This window comes from Suncus etruscus, chromosome 16, assembly GCF_024139225.1.
Source record: "Suncus etruscus isolate mSunEtr1 chromosome 16, mSunEtr1.pri.cur, whole genome shotgun sequence".
Lineage (NCBI taxonomy): Eukaryota > Metazoa > Chordata > Mammalia > Eulipotyphla > Soricidae > Suncus > Suncus etruscus.
The window spans coordinates 39,922,028-39,945,232 of NC_064863.1; the positions used below are offsets into that span (position 1 = coordinate 39,922,028).

The following is a 23,205-nucleotide window of genomic DNA, read 5'->3' on the forward strand; positions in this document are numbered from 1 at the left end:
TTGATTTCATGAAAGAGTCTTACCAGGATTGGTAGAAGTTCCTCTTGAAATGTTTGAAAGAATTCATTAGTAAATCCACCTGGGCCTGGACATTTGGTTTGGGGCAGACATTTGATTACTGTCTTAATTTCCTCAATAGTGATGGGTGTGTTTAGATATGATACATCCTCTTCATTCAACTCTGAAAGATTATAAGAGTCCAAAAATTTATCCATTTCTTTCAGGTTTTCATTTTTAGTGGCATAGAGTTTCTCAAAGTAGTTTCTGATTACCCTTTGGATCTCTAACATATCAGTAGTGATCTCTCTTTTTTCATTCTTAATATGAGTTATCAAGTTTCTCTCTCTCTTTCTTTGTTAGTTTTTCCAGTGGTCTATCAATCTTGTTTATTTTTTCAATGAACCAACTTCTGCTTTCATTGACCTTTTGGATTGTTTTTCGGGTTTCCACTCATTGATTTCTGCTCTCAGCTTTGTTATTTTCTTCTGTCTCCCTATTTTTGGGTCCTTTTGTTGAGTACTTTCTAATTCTATGAGCTGTGTCATTAAGCTATTCAGTATGCCCCTTCTTCTTTCCTAATGTGTGCTTGCAAAGCTATAAATTCTCCTCTCAGTATTACTTTTGCTGTATCTCATAGGTTCTGATAGTTTGTGTCTCTATTGTCATTTGTTTCTAGGAAGGTTTTATTTCCTCTTTGATTTCATCTCGGACCCACTAGTTATTCAGTATTAGGCTGTTTAATTTCCAGGTATAAAAGTTTTTCTTCTGTGTCCCTCTGTACTTCACATAAAATTTCAGGGTCTTGTGGTCAGTGAAGTTTCTATTCTGCAAAATTTCTATTCTCTTGATATTATGGAGGTATGTTTTGTGTGCTAGCATGTAGTCTATCCTGGAGAATACCCCATGTACATTAGAGAAGAATGTGTATCCAGGCTTCTGGGGGTGGTGTGTCCTGTATATATCAACTAGGCCTCTTTCTTCCATTACTCTTTTCAGGTCTAGTATATTCTTGTTGGGTTTCAGTCTGGTTGACCTGCCGAGTATTTACAATGCCATGTTGTGGTCTCCCACAATTATTGTGTTGTTATTGATATTATTTTTCAGATTTTACAATAATTTTATTAAATATTTTGCTGGTTCCTCATTCAGTGCATATATGTTTAAGAGAGTGATTTCTTCCTGCTTTACGTATCCCTTGATTAATACAAAATGTCCATCTTTGTCCCTTACAACTTTTCTAAGTATAAAGTTTCGTCAACTGATATTAATATGGCCACTCCAACTTTTTTATGGATGTTGTTTGCTTGAATAATTTTCCTCCATCCTTTTATTTTGAGTCTATATTTGTTTTGACTATTCAGGTGCATTTCTTGTAGGCAGTAGAAAGTTGGATTGAGATTTTTGATTCATTTAGCCACTCTGTGTCTCTTAACTGGTTCATTTAGTCCATTGACATTGAGAGAAAGAATTGTCCTGGGAGTTGGTGCCATCTTTATATCGAAGTTTGACATGTCCGTTGGTCAGTCTTGTCTTAAAGTAGGCCGTTCAGTTTTTCTTTTAAGAATGGTTTTGAGTCTGTAAAATTTCTGAGTTGCTGTTTTTCTGTAACTCCATATACTGTTCCTTCAAACCTGAAAGTGAGTTTTGCTGGGTACAGTATTCTAGGTGAAGCGTTTATTTCATTGAGTTTTGTCACTATGTCCCACAGCTGCCTTCTGGCTTTGAGTGTTTCCAGTGACAGGTCTGCAGTATCTCTCAAGGATGTTCCGTTGAATGTAATTTTTATTTTCAATCTTGCTGCTTTCAGAATTCTGTCTCTATCTGTGGGATTCGTCCTTGTGACTAGGATGTGTCTTGGGGTGTTTTTTCTGGGGTCTCTTTTATTTGGTACTCTTTGGGCATGCAGGATTTGATTGCATGTATTCATTAGCTCTGGTAGTTTCTCTTTAATGATGTTCTTGACTGTTGATTCTTCCTGGAGATGTTCTCCTGGGTCTTTGGGACTCCAATGATTCTTAAGTTGTTTCTGTTGAGCTTATCATAGATTTCTATTTTCATCTGTTCCCATTCTTTGAGTAATTTTTCGATTGTTTGATTATTTGCTTTAAGGCTTTTTTCCAATTTCTTCTGCTGTATGGAGTTGTTATTCATCTCATCTTTCAGTATACTAATTCTATCCTCAGCTGCTGTTAACCTGTGGGAAGGCTCAACCATGTTTTTCTTCAATTCATCTACTGAGTTTTTCAGACCTGTTATTTGACCTGAAATTTCAGTTCGGATTTTTCTGATTTCTATCTTTATATTATCTTGATTCTTATTAGTGTTCTCTTCTATACTTTCTTTGAGTTCTTTGAACATCTTTCATATTGCAACTCTAAACTCCTTTTCTGAGAGACTGACTGGTTGCTTGTTCAAGTCATCAGAGTTGCCATCGTCATTCTCTATGTCTGCCACTGGCCTGCATTGTTTCCCCATTGTCACAATTGTATTGTGGGTTTTTCTACATGTTGTGGTTGTATTCATAGGCTAAATGATGTGCATGGCCGGGAAGCGAAGCACAGGGCTGTGCTCCTCTGGCTCCACCCTTTCTGTGCTTGTAAACTCACCTCCAGGGAGGCTCCCGGGAAGGCGAGCCGTCCTCAGATGAGCTACACACAGGATGATATCAGGCTAAAAATGGAGCACAGCACAGATAACAGGCAGATAGGGTGCTGGCATCTGAGTTCCAGCAGAGTTCAGCGGCTTCCCCTTTTTGGGCTTATAAACTCACCTCCAGGGAAGGCTCCAGGGAAGGCGAGCCTTCTGCAGATGAGCCACACACAGGATGAAATCAGGCAGAAAATGGAGCACGGCTGAAGACAGGGAAATTTTGGTGCTGGCATCTGAATTCCAGCAGAGTTCCTCAATTCTGTCTCTCACAGGAATGCTGATGAAATCCAGTCTCAGGCAGCTGAAAACCGCATGGCCCAAGATGGCTTCTGTGCCCTTCTGATCCCCAGCAGAAACCAGCAGGAATCAGTGTGTGTATATCCTGACCCACATATGAAGCAGGCAGGATCACCATCAGGAACACTGATGAAATCCAGTCTCAGGCAGCTAAAAACAGCATGACCCAAGATGGGCTCTGCACCCCTCCGACCTCCGGCAGATACCAGCAGGAATCAGTGTGTGTACGTCCCAAACTACCTCTGAAGCAGAGTTTTTTTTTTTTTTTTTAATAACAGTGTATATTAAAAACAGAACCTGAGATCCAAATTTCAGGTTCCACCAAGTCTTTAAGTAAGCTATGTAAGATTGTATTACTCTCTGATACAGTGAAAAATGCCTCTATTCATGTAAAATTTCAAAGAGAAGATTTATATATTTGTAAGTATATATATATATATATATATATATATATATATGCATATGTGTCTCTCTACTATTATTTCATTTTAACCATCTTTGAGAAAGTTAAATAGATTCAGGAGACTGCAGGTTCCATATATTTAAATCAATAGGATTGAGCAAAAGTTCCTTCATAAGGAGAAAAATCTTCACAAACCTTTTAGATCTTCGTCTACAAAAATTATTCATTGTTTTTAAATTTCCAGATAGAAAAATCATATATACCTCTAAGTACTGTTTAAGCATTAAATTCTGCTGCCAGATATCTTGGGTCAAGCATATAAAATTCAAGTCTGCAAGCTGAACCAAGAAAATAATTGCAGCTAAAATAGCTTTTAGCTCCCAAGCTTAGTACAGCAATAAAAGGGTTAATTTAGATTGAGGGAGATAAGTTCAGTAGGAGGAAAGTTTCTTTCAAGAGGCACTAGAAATAGCCTCTATGCCATAGATTGAAAATGTATATTTATTTGTAAAAGATTGTACACCTGGTACCTGAGCTGCCACCTTTGCAAACTTCTAAACTTTGTAAGCAGGCTAAGTGTCATTCTCAGGACAAGAGGCTGGTGAATAAATGGGTTATCTCTTCTAAAATGTGATTGCAGAGCACCAAAATTAACTTCTTGCTGTAAGAGTTCTCCCAACTGGTTTGAACACTCGCGTCATGGATTTAGTACACCTGGAAAAGATTTATTTGTGTCCTGGCAAGATGACAACCATGAATATTTGCTTCATCATCCTGGAGAAGTTTATCCTCTTGTCTTTGTCACCATTGAAACTGGGTACTGGGGTTGAAAAAATAGCACAGTGAGTAAGGAGCTTGCTTTTCATGTATCCAATCTGGGTTCTATTCCCTGGAGTTCTAGATGGTAACCTTATATAACCAGGAGTGATCCCTGACCACAGTCATGAGTAAACCCTAAGCACAGCCACCCACCCCTCCAAAAAAGAACAAATAAAATAAAATAAATACTGTGTACTGGGTCCATTTTTTGTTTCTGGAAGGACTACTTTCACTAGTGAGGATTGGATTTGCCTTTTTTCTTAATTTGAAAGCTATGATTATTTTTCCTTTTACTTTATTTTTTTTAATTTATTTTTTTTAGTTTTTGGTTTTGGGCCACTCCGAGTGATGCTCAGAGGTTACTCCTGGCTATGAGCTCACAAATCACTACTGGCTCGAGGGAACCATATGGGTCGCCGGGGATCGAACCCAGGTCCATCCTGGGTCAGCTAAGTGTAAGGCAAACACCCTATTGCTGTGTTATTGGTCTGGCTCCTGAAAGGTATGATTATTTTTCTGCCTTTTTACTCTCAAAACTTATTTCAAAGTAAAGCCCTACAATGTTTTGCTGAGCTAACAATTTTATTGACAATTAATGAATTTATTTGTGTTTTTTTATTTAAACAAATTTATTACATACATGATTGTGTTTGGGTTTCAGTCATATAAAGAACACTACCCATCACCAGTGCAATATTCCCATCACCAATGTCCCTCCTCACCACCCAACCCCCGCCTGTACTCTAGACAGGCTTTCTATTTCCCAGGTACATTGTCATTATTAGGATAATTCAAAACTTAGTCATTTCTCTAACTAAACTAATCCCTGTTTGTGGTGAGCTTCATGAGGTGAGCTGTAACTTCCAGCTCTTTTCTCTTTTGTGTCTGAAAGTTATTTATTTTAGAGACAAGACGTGCAAAGTGTTGTCACTGATAGAATTCTTGTCTATCCAAATAAATAACAATGGTAATAATAATTCTAGTAATATAAGAATTGAAGAAGAATTTGGAGCAGATGCATTTTGCATATTTCTTCCCATTTTGGCTAACGGAATCAGAGAATTTTATCTGTTAATGATGAAAAGGCCTGTAGCTATTTTATTTTTATTTTACTTTTTAAATTTTTCTTAGCATACTAGCATTAAGAGTACCTTAATAACAATTTGTTGATGAATCTACCATATGCATTTGATATAGCGTTGAGTAAAACATAGAATAAAAATGAATGTGAGTTCAGTGACCTTAGAAAAACTTCAACTAATATGCAATTTTAATTGATTTTAGACCATTGAAGTCAAAATATTTTTGGTCCACATGGATCCTCAAGAACACTAACTGAACTGACATCTTAGAAATGGAGATGTTTCTAGCTAACACAATAAACTTGTTTTTTTTAGAAATGATAGCTAAAGAGTCAGAAAAATAGCACAACAGACAGGGCATTTGCCTTGAATGCTGACAACCTGGGTGCAGTCCTTGGCAGCTCATATGTCTCACCATTCACGGCCCCCAAGCCTGAGTACAGAGCCAGGAGTCACCCCGAAGCACAGCCACATGTGGCTCAAAAACAAAAACAAAACAGAAAACAAGCAAAAAAAAGTAGCTAAATTCTCATTTTATTAAGCCCATATTTTATGATATAAAAAAGTAGAGAAACTCTATTTGTATATGGATTTCTTTAAGAAAGATTTGCTCTGAATATACTTCACCTGTAACACTGCCTTCTCTATTTCTTCTGAGAGAATACTAACCATATTCTTTTAACACCTCTCGGTAACTGTGTTATCAAAAGAAATTATTTGCAACCCAAACTCCAATTTTGCCTATATAAAATATGGATATTGGTAGGTTCTAATGTGGTTCTAATGTGAAAATTACATGAAATGTTATAAGCACTTAGGATGGTGCCTTTTTATGCAAATTCTTATTAGTAGAAATATTAACCACAGTTAAGTACCTCAAAGCCATTTTGTTTAAATTTGAGAAATATGCAGGGGTGTCCAACACTGCCACATTTTCTTAATATTGTGTCTAGGTTTTCAAGAAAATGCAGTCCTAAAAAATGAAACAAATAACATTTATAAAAATTATAAATATGAAAACTGGAATATTATGTTATTTAATATATAAATGTGTTAAATGTCAAAAATAAAATGATAGAAATATTATAAAATTAATTTCTGCCTATTTAATAAACAAAACTATTAACTTACATTGCTTCCATTTTAACACTGATTAATAGCAGATAATAATTTCATTCATATTAACCACTAGTGTAAGAGGTATGTGAATGGATTCAATAGTAAGGATTCGTGTGTTCATTATTAATGGACATAAACACAATAAAACTATTAAAGACAAATATTCTGGGGCCTGAGGGGTAGCACAGCAGTATGGTGTTTACCTTGCACGAGGCTAAACCAAGATGGACCTGGGTTCCAATCCCAGCATCGCAGATGGGCCCCAAAGGCAGGAGCAATTTCTGAGCACATAGCCAGGAGTAATATCTGAGCGTCAATGGGTGTGGCCCCAAAATAAAACAAAAGGACATATTATCTTGGAAAACACAGATCAATATAATTAATATGTTTTTACTTTTGAAATGTAATAAATGTGGAAATAATTCTAACATAATAGAGCAACTTATGTCGAAGAGAATTAGAAATTTTAGATTAACAAAAGAATAAAAGTACTCATATGAAGTAAAAATGCCAAATTACTCAGAAATTATTTAAAAATAATGGTGAGCCTTTTAAGATATAGCTTATAAAACCCAATACTAAATGCATGTAATTAAAATGGATGAAATAAACAGTAAAAGTCTGAAAAAATTTGAAATATTTTCTTTTTACAGTTGAGAACATAGGAAATGAATATTTTAATTAATATTACAGCACAATTAGCTTTATATAATTTGTGTTTCTTATCATAATTATCATCAAATTATCATAGACTTCTAATATCTAGTTTGTAGCATCAGGCCAACTCCTGTCAATATTGTTTCAGTAAAATTGGTATAAGATAGAGATCAAAAGTAAGTATGCCATCTGAATTAACTGAATCTTCAAAATCAACTGTAGAAATGATTTAAAATACATTTATAATTTTGTGAAATAATTCATAGAAAATCATTTTGGAGAAAAAAATTGCTTAATTTGCTGTTGTCTTTGGCATTTATATTCTCCAAAGTTCAAAGGAATATAAAATAATAAGTCAAAGTACTTCTTGCTTTTTAGATATTTCATATATTTGTAGTATATTTATGTCAGCAAATGCACTAAATATTTTTCTATTTTGTGGGGCCACACCCATTTCATGCTCAGGGGTTATTCCTGGCTAAGCACTCAGAAATTGCCCCTGGCTTGGGGGAACCAGGGGATAGAACAGAGGTCCTTCCTTGGCTAGCGCTTGCAAGGCAGACACCTTGCCTCTAGTGCCACCTCTCCGGCCCCAATATTTTTGTATTTGTAAGAATAAATACTACTAAATACTACTATACATACAATAATTTATAATTTATAATACTATATATTTATTTTATATATATTTTATATATATTATAAATATATATTTATATATTATATAGAATACTATATATTTATAATACTATAAATGCACTAAATATTCTTTGTACTTGTAAGAATAAATACTACACTCATGTACACTCATATTTCTTTATGTTGAACCAAACTTTGGTGAGTACAATATCCAGAAAAACCTTTTTGTTAATACTATTTGTTTGGTTTTTTTTTTTTTTAGTTTTCTTTTTGGGGTTGCACACTGGTATTGCTCAGGAATTATTCCTGGCTATGTGCTCAGAAATCACTCCTGGCTCAGGGAACAATATGGGATGCAGGGGATTGAACTCAGGTCTGTTCTGGGTCAGCTGTGTGCAAGGCAAACTCCCTACTCAGATCTATCCTGGGTTAGCTTTATGCAAGACAAACTCCCTACTGCTGTGCTATCACTCTAGCCCCCATATCTGTTAATATTTTAGGAAAAAATATCTCTTTTAAACCTTTATTCACCTAGAATTTATAGTTAAAATACTAAGAAATAGTTTACATTTATATGTTTAGCTAGGAGAACATACAAAATGTTTTCTTTACATTGTAAATTACCTAATACCTTATACATATATAGGCACTCAGGGATCACATTTGGCTCTGTGCATAAAAACCCCTCCTGGCAGCCTCAGGAACCATATGGGATGCTAGATATCAAACCCAGGTTGGTCACATGCAAGGCAGATGCTCTACCCATGGTGCTATTGGTCTTGCCTCCACATATAATTTTTAGAAAATATTTAAATAAAGTCTGCTTTACCTCTTCTAATGAGCTATTACTTGTTTTTATAAATCCCAGTATATTGTTTACAGGATGTACTTCCTGTACTACTCATATTTTAATGGTCTAACATTATATAAGTATCAGGTTTATTTTTTTGGGGGGGAGGTATATCCACACTCAGCTGTAGTTAGGTATCGGCCCTGGATTTATGCTTAGCTGTGACTCCTGGTGGGGCTTGAAGGATCTTATAAGGTATTACTGAAGGGTCCAGATAGTACAGCATATAAAGTACTTACCTTACACACAGATGACCTGTGTTGAATCCTAGTCACTACATATGGCTCCAGGCATGATCTCAAAATGTAGAACTAGGAATAAGCCCTGGGTGAAGTAATTAGTGGTCCAAGTCGCATCCCACCCCCAAATCTATCTAGCATTTCACACTAATGGAAATTCAAAGGCACTTTTTTTAAAATTATCTTTATTTAAACACCGTGATTACAAATATAATTGTACTTGTATGATTACAGTCATATAAAGAACACCCCCCTTCACCAGTGCAGGATTCCCACCACCAATTTCCCAGATCTACCCACTCCCCACCCCACCCACACCTGTACTCGAGACAGGCTTTCTTTTTCCCTCATTCATTCACATTGTTATGATAGTTTTCAGTGTAGTTATTTCTCTAACTGCACTTATCATTCTATGTGGTGAGCTTCATGTCATTAGCTGCACCTACATGGGAGGATGGGGGAAGTAAGGGTTGGGACTGAGGCAGTAAAATATTATAAATGAGCTTTGTAGGGCAGTATCAAGGTCCGAATACAAGATGAATATTGTGGATATATAGAATATATGCACACAATAATATCAATATGAAAACAAAGAGAAAAATTTTCCACTGACTGTCCCAATATAAACCAGTGCTAGAACAGCCTGCCCTCCTCCCAGAATGCATTCCCATTAGTGTAGGGAGAGATAGGGGGATAGCCTGTTGACCCCCTATAGAGTCCACCTAGACCAGTGTCCAGGGAAAGACTGAAGTCCAGGGGAGAAAAACCCTATACCTGGCAAGGGCTGGTCTCCAGAATCAAGGATGAAATCGGAAGCCAGATGTCTGCCTGCCCTCCTCCCCAGGCACCTCCCCCCTGGAGTACGGAGGGAGGGGGGAACCTGAGGATCACTAAGAGTCCACCTGAACCCACTTCTGGCCATCTGGACTGGCACCCAGGGAAGGCCTGGAGTCAGGGGGAAAAGACAAGGACGGCTGGGGGCCTGCCAAGCCTCCTAGCACTCCCCAGGCTAGGGAGAAAGGTTCTGGTATGGGGTCTCCCCAAACCCCATACCTGGCAAGAGCTGGTCTCCAGAATCAAAGAGGAAATCGGAAGCCAGATGTCTGCCCGCCCTCCTCCCCATGCACCTCCCCCCCTGGAGTATGGAGGGAGGGGGACCCTGAGGACCACTAAGAGTCCACCTGAACCCACTTCTGGCCATCTGACCTGGCACCCAGGAAAGGCTTGGAGTCAGGGGAAAAAGACAAGGACGTCAAAGGCACTTTTTAAGGGGAGTGCAGTAGGATATGGTTTGCTCTCTTCTGTTTTCTAGATGAAAACAAGCCTTTCATTTAGATAACTTCTTTTCAAACACCATATTGGCTGAATTAGAAGCAGGAACATTGGAACTAGTCTACGTTCTCCGTTGATAGAAATGTTTGATAACTTCTGTGTCACAACTCTATTTTGTATACTTATTTAATCACATGAGAAAATACTACCTTTCAATATTTATTTAGGATGAGCTTTATGTGCTAAACATGAATTATTTTAATTCATTATTTGTTTTTAAGATTTAGGGACTATTGGGGTCAGAGCAGTAGCACAAGAGGTAAGGAGTCTGCCTTGCCCATGCTAGCCTAGGATGGACTGCTATTTGATCCCCCGGAGTCCCATATGGTCCCCAAGCCAGGAACGATTTCTGTGCGCATAGCCAGGAGTAATCCTGAGTGTCACTGGGTGTGATTCAAAAACCAAAAATTAAAAAAAAATATTTTATTCCTGGAGAGCATATTTATCCCTCTGTATTTAGGTGTTTGCCTTAAATAAGAAGATGAGTTATTATAGAATGAATATCTGAAAATAAGTTGAAATTCTCAAATACAAGTGTCAAAATTTCTTTTTTTACTTTTTTAATTTTTTTATATTTTTATTGTAAGAATTTATTCAAGAGACAATATTGATTAACACATTGAGGTGAACTAATATAACATAATATAGTAACATAACATAACATATAATAGAATTAATATAATATAATAATACATGTAAGTCAAAGAACATTTCTGATTAAAACACAATTCTTTTGATCATAATGGCTTAAATATCTTTCACAGTAGTATTTTTATGTACATATTAATATTGAATCAGGGGAATACCCATCACCAAATATGTTCTCCCCCATCCCAGTTCCCTTTCTGCAACCCATATCCCCCACCATCACCCCCCTTCGGGCTGCTAGAGTAGGTGGTCCCCTCTTTGTCTAGCTTACTATCAGTTTGAGAGAGGATGTGAAAAAGGTAATTGAAACACCACAACAATACAGAAAGAAATATCAAATTAAATATTCAGTGATCACTACAGCAATAAAGACAAGCACCACTCAGTAGTCTCGGTTCTGAAATCAAATCATGCTGGAGTGCAAAAAGAAAGAGAAAGATAAGATAAAATAAAACATATTTATATATCGATTGATCAATTTTTTTTATGTCAAGTGTCAAAATTTCTTCATTTCTACTTACCTGGGAACTTGGGAACTTATGCAAAGAGATTCATCCTTCCATTGAAGTGATGTGATGGAAAAGTGGTGTAGACTAGTATTTCTGAAAAAAGTCCACAGTAATTCAGAAAGTCAATGTTTGTTCTTTAAAAATAATTATTTTTAAGCCTGTCTCGAATAATTTAGTCTTTAGAATCCCAATGATCATATATTTTTCCTTTACATTAATTCAACCACACTGACTTCACAACACAGAATGCAAATTGTCTTTTGAAAATTACCCAATCTTGGAACCAGAGTGATAGCACAGCAGAAGGGCTTTTTTGCCTTGCACTCAACCAATCCAGGATGGATGGTGGTTTGAATTCCATCGTCCCATCTGATCCTTCAACCGAGGAGCGATTTCTGAGATCAGAGCCAGTGTGACCCAACACTCTCCCTACCAAAACAATTACCCAACCTATAATAAGAATTACATACAGAAGTAACTATGTAGTAATTACTTCCATAGTTATTATGAAGTCTTTTAAATGAATTTCTGCACTGTTTTGTGATGATCAGAAATAAAAAGTTGAGGAGAAATATTGCAGGTCAAAATAATTCATCTAAACTTGTTTTATTATATATATAGAGAAGTCAAATGTAAAGGTTAAAAGTTTTTATTTGACAGTCATCAGGGATCAGGAAGTAGCCCCAAGTAAAGAACAACACGTAGGTAAAACACTCCAGGATACTGAAACTAAAGTCATCTTCAAGGAAGAAACAGCACTCTCCAAACAAGTTGAAGCAAAGGTACACAAATGGGACTATATTAAGCTGAGAAGCTTCTGAACCTCAAAGAAAATAATGTGTCGGATATAAAAGACACCCACAAAATGGGAGAAGCTATTCACCCAGTACCCATCATATAAGGGGCTAATATCTAAGATATACAAAACAGTATTGACAGAACTTACAAGAAAAAAAATTATAACCCCATCAAAAAAGGGGAGAAGAAATGAACAGACTTTATCAAAGAAGAAATACAAATGTCCAAAATGCACATGAAAAAATGCTTCACATCACTAATCATTAGGAAGATGCAAATCAAAAAACAATGAAGTAACATCTCACACCACAGAGATTGGTACACATCAGAAAGAACCAGAACAATAAGTGCTGTTGGGGTTGTGAAGAGAAAAGAACTTCCATTTATTGCTGGTGGGAGTGCCATCTAGCCCAGCCTTTATAAAAAACAATATGTAGTTTCCTCAAAAAACTGGAAATTGAGCTCCCATTTGACCCAGCTATACCACACCTAGGGATATACTCTAAGAACACAAAAATCCAATACAAAAATCCCTTCCTCACACCTATATTCATCTCAGCACTACTTACAATAGCCAGACTCTGGAAACAACCAATATGCCCTTCAACAAACGAATGGCTAAAGAAACTGTGGTACATATACACAATGGAATATTATGCAACCATCAGGAGAGATGAAGTCATGAAACTTTCCTATACATGGATGTACATGGACTCTATTATGCTCAGTGAAATTAGTCAGAGGGAGAGAGAGGCACACATAGAATAGTATCACTTGTCTATGGGTTTTAAGGAAATTAAAGACATTGAAATAATTCCCAGAAATGAGGGCCAGAAGGACCTGCTCAAGATAAGAAGCTCACCACAAAGAGTGGTGAGTGCAGTTAGAGAAATAACTACCCTGTGAACTATCATAACAATGTCAGTGAGTGAGGGATGTAGAAAGCCTGTCTCGAATACAGGCAGGGTGTGGAAAGGGAAGAGATGGGGGCATTGGTGATGAGAAGGTTGCAAGATAAAGGGGGTTGTTCTTGTTATGACTGAAACCAAACTATAATTATGTTTGTAATCATGGTGTTTAAATAAAGAAATTATTAAAAAAGTAAAGGTTAAAAATTATCTATGTTTTTTTAAATTATATTTTTGCATGAATGAAACTTAAAATGGTAACTTCTACAAATAATTTATCAGTATTTCAATGAAAACAAAATTAGTTTAATTTAATGCACTATATTATAATTATTTGGAAATACTCAGAGGTACTCAAAATTTACTCCTGTTTCTTCACTCAGAAATCTCCCAGAATTGTTCATGATCATATCAGGTGCTAGGGATCTAACACAGGTTGGTTACACGCAAGGCAAACACCCTAACCACTGTATTATCTCTCTATCCTGGAGTGGAGAAAATGTTTTTTAATAGAATAGTGAGATAATTTGGTAGTAAACTTAGTTTTATGTTCTCAGGTTTCTCAGTTTCTCGGGGCTTTTTAAAAAGTCTAGTGAAAATATGACTGATTTTGTAGATGTATGGCTGAAACATTCTGTTTGTTATTATTAATTAACCACTTTTAATTTCTTTTTACATCTTTCTCTGTAAGCTTTTACTAAGTTCACAGTTTTGGCTAAAGCCCTATTTTTAATCATCTACCTAACTGACATATGTCACCACTTTTTACTTGTATAGTGAAGCTTTTATATTATATTTATTTAACCTTGCATTACTTCTGTCATAAACCTTAAGTAAGTCAATGTTAAACTAGTAAAATTATCAAGAGAGGTACACCATATACTTCAACTAATATTTTTATAGAATATAATGAATGGCTATCTATAAAAAATTCACTTTTGAAAAAGAAACCATTTTTCAACCTCATCAAAAATTATTAAAGTCGGGGCCGAGAAGGTGGCGCTAGAGGTAAGGTGTCTGCCTTGCAAGCGCTAGCCTAGGATGGACCGCGGTTCGATCCCCCAGTGTTCCATATGGCCCCCCCAAGCCAGGGGCGATTTCTGAGTGCATAGCCAGGAGTAACCCCTGAGCGTCAAATGGGTGTGGCCCAAACCCCCCCAAATTATTAAAATGATCAACATATGGCATTATAGAAAGCAATAGGGCATAATGGCTCCAATCATCCATAGGAAGGTAAAGTATATAAGATTATAAATTTCTACAAGAATCTCTAATTTGTCTCTTGTGTTTTCTCTGCTGTGATTTTCCCTCCATGAAAGAAGAATGTGTAATCATAAATCTGTGTTGGCTGCAATGCAGAGCAATATTGCACTAGGGGAAAAATCAAGCCCTGCTCTATTGCAGCCAATAAAGACAATAGCATGAATCTGACCCTTTTATTGCCTCAATCTCCAGTGCTCATTCTTTCAGCTCTCATGGAGATTGTAAGCACATATACCTATCATGTCTTTGCCCAATGAAGTGGCATGTGTTTGAAGAACATCTTGTTTTCCTCAATTCATGTTTTAACTTGACATTTATAGCAGTTGGATTTAAAAAAAAAAAAGCCGCAGTCTGATTTGTCTGCAACAGACAGTAATTAAATTGGAGGGGAGGGACAGATGCACAAAGCTGCTGAACTGCTCATAACACAAAACATGGCAGCTTCAATTTGGAAAAATCTAGCAAGATGTTGCCAACAATTTCTGCTCACTGAACTAGCTGAAGTATGTAATTATGTTAAGTTCTCTTATTTTAATTCCAATTTCACATATATTGCTGATGCATTTGGAATGATCTCAGAGGGCCGCTATTTGGACTGTGATAGAGAAATAATATAAACATGATAAAAATACTGTAATATTTTTCTGACTCAGAATTTTTCAATATTAAAAAGTAATATTTTATAAAATAAATATTCATGCATAGAAGTTCCTCAAATTTTCAGTTTTCCTATATGATTCAACTCAACAACATTTCTTTGACACAACAACCTGCAATCAAGAGTTCTAACTGCTGTTTGTAATACAGAATACCCAAAGCAAAGCTATACCAATGTGAACTTTTATGAACAGAATAACAAATAGCTTCCTCTCTGGTGGCAAATTTTCTCTGTCAAGCTGTTTTACAATCTGTACTTCCAGCTTAAATCATTCTTTCAAATTGCTGTGGGTATTCATGTTGTCATTTTTGGACAGAATACTAATTCTACACTATTCTATATGTTTTTATTTAATCCCATCCTCTCAAAAACTAGAAGTCTATAAGTACCAACAATTTTTATTACAAAAATAATAGTAATATATTTATACAGCATAAGACATAAAGAAAAATGAATAATTTTTTTCAGAATGTAGAACAAAGACATTTTAAAAAGTAGGAAAGAAACTATAGAACCTGGAGCTGGAGTATAGTACAGTGGATATTGTCTTACAAGCAGTCAACCCAAATTCAATTCCTGGCATCACATTTAGTTTCTTGAGTACTATCAGGAATAATTCCAAACTGCAGAGCCAAGAATAGCCCATTAGCATTGCCAAATGAGGTGCCAAAACTAAAACAAACAAAAGAACATATAGAATCAAAACACCGTTCTTAAATTCTATCTGTTATTTAAAAATAAATAATAGAAAATAATAAAGGAAGACTAAAAAGCAAAGCAAGAAAGAAAATGTTCTAGCATTCAGTTATATCTATAATCCAGTTTAATGAATGAAAATAATTTTCCTATGTGGATGTAAGGTGGTATTAGGAAAACCATATCAAATCTAGAAATGAATCAGTTTATATTGGATTAAGAAACATCTTTCAAGATGATTTTTCAAATACATGAAAGTGCCAAAAATTATGGTAATAAAATAAAATGAGAGGTTTTAAAATTAAAAAATTGAGTTTTATGTTACTTACCAGGTTTGATCTGTGATACCATATATGAGCCCCCAAGTTCTGCCATGAGTAATCCTTGAATACTAAGCTAGAAAACCCTGAGCACTTCCAGTTGTGGCCCAAAACACTACATAATCAATAAATTATAAAATTAAATAACAAATTAGGAATAGGTGGCATAATTAAAATACAAGCAATATCTTTTTGTTTGTTTGTTTATTTGTTTTAGTTTGTTTTTGTTTGTTTTGGGGGTCACAACTGTCTGCACTCAGAAGTTACTCCTGGCTCTGTGCTCAGAAATCACTCCTGGCAGTGCTTGGGCAACCACATGGGATCACAGGGATTGAACCTTCTTGGCCTCGAGTAAGACAAATGCCCTTATGGTGTGCTATCACTCTGGCCCCTCTAAAAAGTGTTTTAATATTGTGATTATTATTCTTATGGAAGATGACTGCACTATATAAAGAGTAATCTTGATATATCACATGGTAACATGGTAATACTGAAAAGCAAATTCCAGATGTAATCATATAATTTATAATTATTATGTTTTGGTCATTTCTTTTATTTTAATCTTTATTTAAGCACCACAATTATAAGCATGTTTGTAGTTGGGTTTTAGTCATAAACAGAACACCCCTTTCCACCAGAGTAACTTTCCCACCACCAATGCCCACCCCCACCTGTAATCAAGACAGGCATTGTACTTTTCTTATTCATTAATATCGTTATGCTATATCGTTACACTAATAACTTATTAGTGTAGTTGTTTCCATAACAGCATTCACCACTCTGTGGTGAGCTTCAGATTGTGAGTCAGTCCTTCTGGCCGTTTAATCAATTGTCTTTGGGTTTATTTCAATAATGTCTTTACTTTTTTTAAAATCCATATATGAGTGAGACTATTCTGTGTCTATCTCTCTCCCTCTGACTTACTTCACTCGGCATAATAGATTCCATGTACATCCATGTATAGGAAAATTTCATGAGTTCATCTCTCTTGATGGTTTCATAATATTCTATTGTGATTATTTCTTTGTTTTGAGGCATGCCTGCTTTACTCAGGCATTATTATTGGCTCTGGGCTCAGAGAACAGTCCTGTGGAGAATTTAAGACCCATATTTTTTATTGGAGATAAAATCGAGGCAGATTACATGCAAAAAAAGTTGCCTTCCTTACTATACTATCTCTCTGACCCAAGTGTTAAATATTGACATGGGAAACATGGGATGAGATTTTGGAATTGATGACTCTAAAAGGAGTATGAAAACATTTTTCTCTTTAAAATTTGTAGAAAGAATTTATATAAAGATACATTAAATATATAAAAGAAATGTGTGAAAACTGTGCAGACTATACAGAAACCATGACAGTAAGTATGTAGAGCTTTAGATTCATTTCAGTACAATCAAATGATTCAGTATTTATGGTAACAGTAATTTTCTAAATATAGCTATATTATTTATACCTGGACAACATTATCTATTTCTGATGTGCATTTATGTTTCTCAAAATTGTAAACTTGCTGGTTCTTCTGCTTTGTCTATTCTTAGCAGTAGATTTAGACCTTTTACCCTCAATTGACATTAATTCTTGGGCACTTTTTGAGAATGGACTGAGGAATAATAATGATATGGAACTATTTAAGCTGCTTTCAAGTATACTTATTGTTCTTTGCTATAATTAGGATTAATGATGTTATAATGCTGTGGTTAAAATCTTTGCAGTGGTTTAGAATCTGCAAGTAGATTGTGGAATTCAAACTTTGGCTCTAGAAAGTATTACTTCTCTGACTTTAGGCAGTTGCTTAACCAGCAGAATTTCAGTTCATTGATTTGTAAAGTGGGGTTAAAAGTACTACCTGAAATCAAAGGATTAAGTGAAACAATACATCTAATGAGTTTATTTCTATACTAAGCATATACTATGTTTAGAGGGAGTGATTACTAATTATTAGAAAGTCACCTCAGCTCCAAGTTTAAAGGTAAACTTTCTGTTATCTTCATTAGTCTGGGACACTTAATCTCTGGACATTTCACTTGGAACATAAGGGTTTTTATTCAAATTAGACACAAGGGACTGTCTCAGAACCACAGAAAAATATGTGATTTTTCAGACATTCCCTAAACACAAATACAAATTGAATTTAAAAGCCAGCATTGATTGCATAAGAAAAAAATTCTGACATTCACAAACACCTCTGTAAAATAATTAAATGAGGATCTTGAGAAATAGCTATAAAGCCAATAGTTATTTAACTTGCACACAGCCAATCCCAGTTAAACCCAGGCAACTGCTTGTGTCCATGGCATAATTTACGAGCACAAAGCAAAGAATAAGACTTAAATACTGCTAGGTGCAGCCCCAAATCCAAAACAAATGAGCAAACTAATTAAAAAACAAAATTATGATTAAATAATATGAACCAGGGGCCAGAGTGGTGACATGAGCCGTAAGTTGTCTGTCTTGCACAAGCTAGCCTAGGACAGACCTTGGTTTAATACCCCAGCGTCCCATATGATCCCCCAAGCCAGGAGCAATTTCTGAGGGCATAGACAGGAGTAACCCCTGAGAGTCACCGAGTGTGGCCCAAAAACCAAAGAAAAAACTTAAATAATATGAACAAAAATATTGGAAATGTGTAATTTTAACTTTTATTAGATTAATTATATTTTATCACAATAAGAAAAGTAACAAAACCCAAGAGAAGTTGAATTATAAAGGGGGACACCGAGGGATAGAACCGCGGTCCATCCTATGCAAGTGCCAGCAAGGCAGATGCCTTACTACTCAGCACCACTGTTCCAGCCCTAAACATAATTTTAATTTATGTTAAAGTGACTCAAAACACTTTATATCTAAATCCATTAATAATTTTGTATGGTATGATTAATGCTTATGAACTTTTAAATTAAGTTGCAACTTATGTATCTTATTATTTAAATATTATATTACTATGTAACTTTAAAATAAATGTATTTGGTGAAATAATTAGTAATATTTTTTATCTTTCTTATGGATTGGAATATGAAGATTAGACTGAGACATAAATGAAAAAAGGAACTTAGACTGCCATCTAGTACACTTTTTTCTGTATAGCATAATTTCCAAAGTTGTTTGAATAATGTATCTAGTCTTGAAACAAATAGGTGCTTTAAACACAATTGCTACTTTGACATAGAAAATTGTGTGTGAGCATTTTTAGTCTTTCCCCAAACATTTTTCTAAATATTATGTGTACGTTACTGAACCTGTATATAAGTTTAATAATACTTATTCAAATGACTCAGTTAATAATTTAAATTTATTTTAGATATTCTTTGGAGGACTAATTGGTACTATTATTAACCTGCTATTTTCTTTTTTTGCAAAAACTACAAAGATTCAAAGGTACAAAGAATATCTAAGAATTTAGCATGTTTTGTAAAAGTATTTAATTTTTCAAAGGGTAGCATTACTTTACTGATTCAAGTAAAGCTACTCTGCTGACAACATATGTGGAAATATTTTCATAAATCATTCTCCAAAATTATATATACTGATATCCATTGCATGGATTCTACCACCAACCATTCTAGCAACAGCAGCAACAAAGGCAGACAATATCAACAGGAGGCCTGTGAGACAAAGGGAACCCAAAAGTGTCTGAAATAAACAAAAGTTTTAAAAACCTCAATCTACACCTTTAAAATCTGACAGTAATATTTGATCAGTAAATGCTCTATATTACCATGAGTTACAAATGGGCTAATATCCCAGTGATTTCAATGATTTTACAAATCATCTGAATATTTTACATGTACTTGGAGCTTTTGTTGAAAAACAGATTTTGCTGTAAAACTGTTCCAATTTAAAGATTTGTGATTAAATTATAAAAAAGTAATTTAAGGTTTTAGATTTAATTTAATAGCCATATTCATTGAATCCCCATATTAGACCAGAAATAGACTTGGAAAATATGAGAATTAATAGTTTATAGTATATCTATGTGCAAATGACCATATACTTGTTAAGTTTCAGTATTTAGAAAGTACTCAAAATGTTAAATTTTGATGTAGTAAAAACAGCGATCTACTTATTTCTAGTGGAACCTTGGTAAGAACCTATTGGTCACATGGTTAATATACTTGTAAAGTATAATAAGTAAGTTATTGTCATGTCATTTTTAATATATGATTATTTGATTTTATTATAAATTGAGTTCATTTCAATATTATGTGACGATGTATAAATAATATATTGTATTTGCTAAATTTTGAACAATATTTGCTAATTTCCAATATTAGTCTAAATATTTTCTAATAGATACAATAGTTTATTCTTTAGTAAGGCTTGAATAATCAAGTACAGAAAATGAATATAATTTTTCCAATAACCTTTAATTTCACATAAACATCAAAATAAATTCTAAAAATTATAATTTGAGGATCAAAATAACTTAAGCATTAGTGAATCATTATTTTTTCTTCTCAATATGTTCAGTTTCTCTACAATTTTGTCACAATAGAAACTTTAGATCTCAAAAGTATAAACTACCTATGGGACCAGAGCAGTGGCACAAGCGGTAAGGCCTTTGTCTTGAGTGTGATATCCTAGCACAAACAGTGGTTCTTTCCCCCGACTTTCCATATGGTCCCCCAAGCCAGGAGCAATTTCTGAGTGCATAGCTAGGATAACCACTGAGCGTCACCTGGTGTAGCCCAAAAAGGAAAAAAAAAGTATAAACTACGTAGGTGAAGAAGTTTTATTCATCAATTAAGCAAATAAAATATAATCTTAATAAAATTTATGGAAACAGTCCCCATTTAAAGAATAAAAATGCCATATTAAATTAACAAGAAAAGGAGGAATATGAACCACTATGAAGAAGTTCAAGAACTGTCATTCTATAGCAGCTCTGCCTAGAGTTCCCAATGAGAAGGTGCTTATCAGAAAGAAAATATACTGCATTTAGTCAAAACCTGTCATCTTAGGAACCATGTTTGCAGAGTCCAGAAGGACTAGAAATTCATATAATTTTCTATCTAAATTTAAAACGCATTTCAAAGATATATTATTATGACCGCTGTTAATTTTCTTTTAATTAGAATGTCTCAACCCACACACAGTTTTTGTCAGCTCTTGCTTTTTCACATGTCTGTTTAGCATAGTGGTTGTAATGGCTCTATCTCAATGGCACTCTTCTTCATATTAACTAGAATCATTACAAAGTTAAATACACATAACACCTGGATCAGTCAATATAATTATCATATCCACACATCTTTAAAATGTTTTGTCTGACTTTATAATACTATGCTGTGAAATTAAACGAAGCAAGTTTCATTTTATTCTATTGCACTATCATGAGCAATTTAAGTGCATATACATCATATTCATGGAATACCTCTTGTTACACCTTATTTCGATTGAGATAGTCTGTAAAAAGACTGCACACTTAATCTCTGCTGGTACTGTATCAAATGAGGTAGAACCAAATGAAAATGCCATCTGAATGTGTAGAGCCACACTAAGTATGGATCTCCTAATATTCTGCAGCTAAAAATATTCAAACTTTGTAATCGATGTGCGCAAGCAGTGGAACCAAATGTGTGCAGAGTGATGTCATGCAACAAATAAAGATAAAGGGAATAAATAAAATTTCTAAAAAAAATCGTAAGGGGGGCCGGAGAGATAGCATGGAGGTAAGGCTTTTGGCTTTTATGCAGAAGGTCGGTGGTTCAAATCCCGGCATCCCAAATGGTCCCCTGAGCCTGCCAAAAGTGATTTCTGAGCATAGAGCCAGGAGTAACCCCTGAGCACTGCAAGGTGTGACCCAAAAAAAACCCCAAAAATAAATAAATAAATAAATAAAATAAATCGTAAAATTTAAATCATATACAAACTACAACCTATCATTTATGTACATATCACAATTTATAAAAATTTTAATTTGAATTAAAAAATTTATACTTCAAATATGTTCACTAGAATAAATATCAGTAATAATTAACAAATTATTCTGTTATTAACTGCATGGACTCAATGAAGTAAGTAAACCTAGTGTAAATCACACTATTGTGTTCTATAGTATATATTTGAATGCAGTATAGCTTCTTTTCATATTTAATTATATCTCAGATTATTATAAGCACAATATTCTTTCTGCTTCTCCTCTAGATATCCTCAATAAAGTTCTTTCAAAGATAAATGTGTTTTAATAGTCAGTGGACTTCTCATGTCAAGCCTTTTATGTCTGTGCTAATTGGCTATATTGATTTGTTGGGACTACTGTAACAAAGTGCTATTCTCTTGAACAACTAAAAAATATCTACTAAATATTCTGGAGGTTATAAGACCATTCTAAATGTGTACACAGACTCAGGGTTGTTTTAGAGATATTATGCTTTCATATTTTCACATGAACCATCCTTTGAATGTATCTGAACCGAACCTAACTCCTGTTATATTACACTACTCTTTGTATTTGATTAAAACCTAGTCACATTGAATAGTTTAAGTATTTAGTTAAAGATGTTATGTCCAAATGCAAGCAGTTTCTAAATGGCTTAAATCTTCAGGATGTGTGCTCACTTTAGCAGCACATATACTAAAATTGGAAAGAGAGAAGATTAGTATGGACCCTGCACAAGGATGACGTGTAAATTCATGAAGAGTTCCATTAAAAAAAAGACTTGAGTGTGGATTTGAGAAAGACACAATAAAACTTATGTATTCCTAGCTTAATTTTATTTATTTATTCATGTAGGTACACCTACAATATCCACGGTCTAAAAATCATTAATAACACTTTAATTAATTAATACAATTAATTTAATTAACACATTTAATTAATAACATTAAAGATATTTTTCATGATTTAGTCACTAACAAAATACATAAATTAATTCAAACAATGCTTTCCTAAAGATTGAACATCTATATAGGAATCTATTATATATGTGAGATATTGAGATAATGTTCACATGAAAAAATCATCACCTTTGGGGCTGGGTATGGTGGCGCTAGAGGTGAGGTGTCTGCCTTGCCAGCACTAGCCTAGAATGGACAGCGGTTCGATCCAGCAGCGTCCAATAGGGTCCTTCAAGCCAGTAGAGACTTCTGAGCTCATAGCCAGGAGTAACCCCTGAGCATTACCGGGTGTGGCCCTAAAACCAAAAAAAAAAAAATCATCACCTTTTAAGTTTAGTAAAAAATAGCATAGTCCTTTATATTATGATAACACAATTATAATTTGAACCTGTATATTCATGAAGACTATAATATACATATTTGTTTGTATAAGCATACATCTACAAAACAACTTCTCTTATTAAAAACTTCTGTTCAT

At 34.6% G+C, this 23,205-nt stretch overlaps 1 non-coding gene across 1 annotated transcript; it reads left to right on the plus strand.

Moving 5' to 3' along the window:
• Positions 1 to 22,440: 22,440 nt before the first annotated feature.
• On the plus strand, positions 22,441 to 22,543 carry LOC126033170 (U6 spliceosomal RNA). Its single transcript, XR_007504314.1, has one exon. It is a non-coding gene; the product is annotated as a U6 spliceosomal RNA (small nuclear RNA).
• The last annotated feature ends 662 nt before the right edge of the window (positions 22,544 to 23,205 follow it).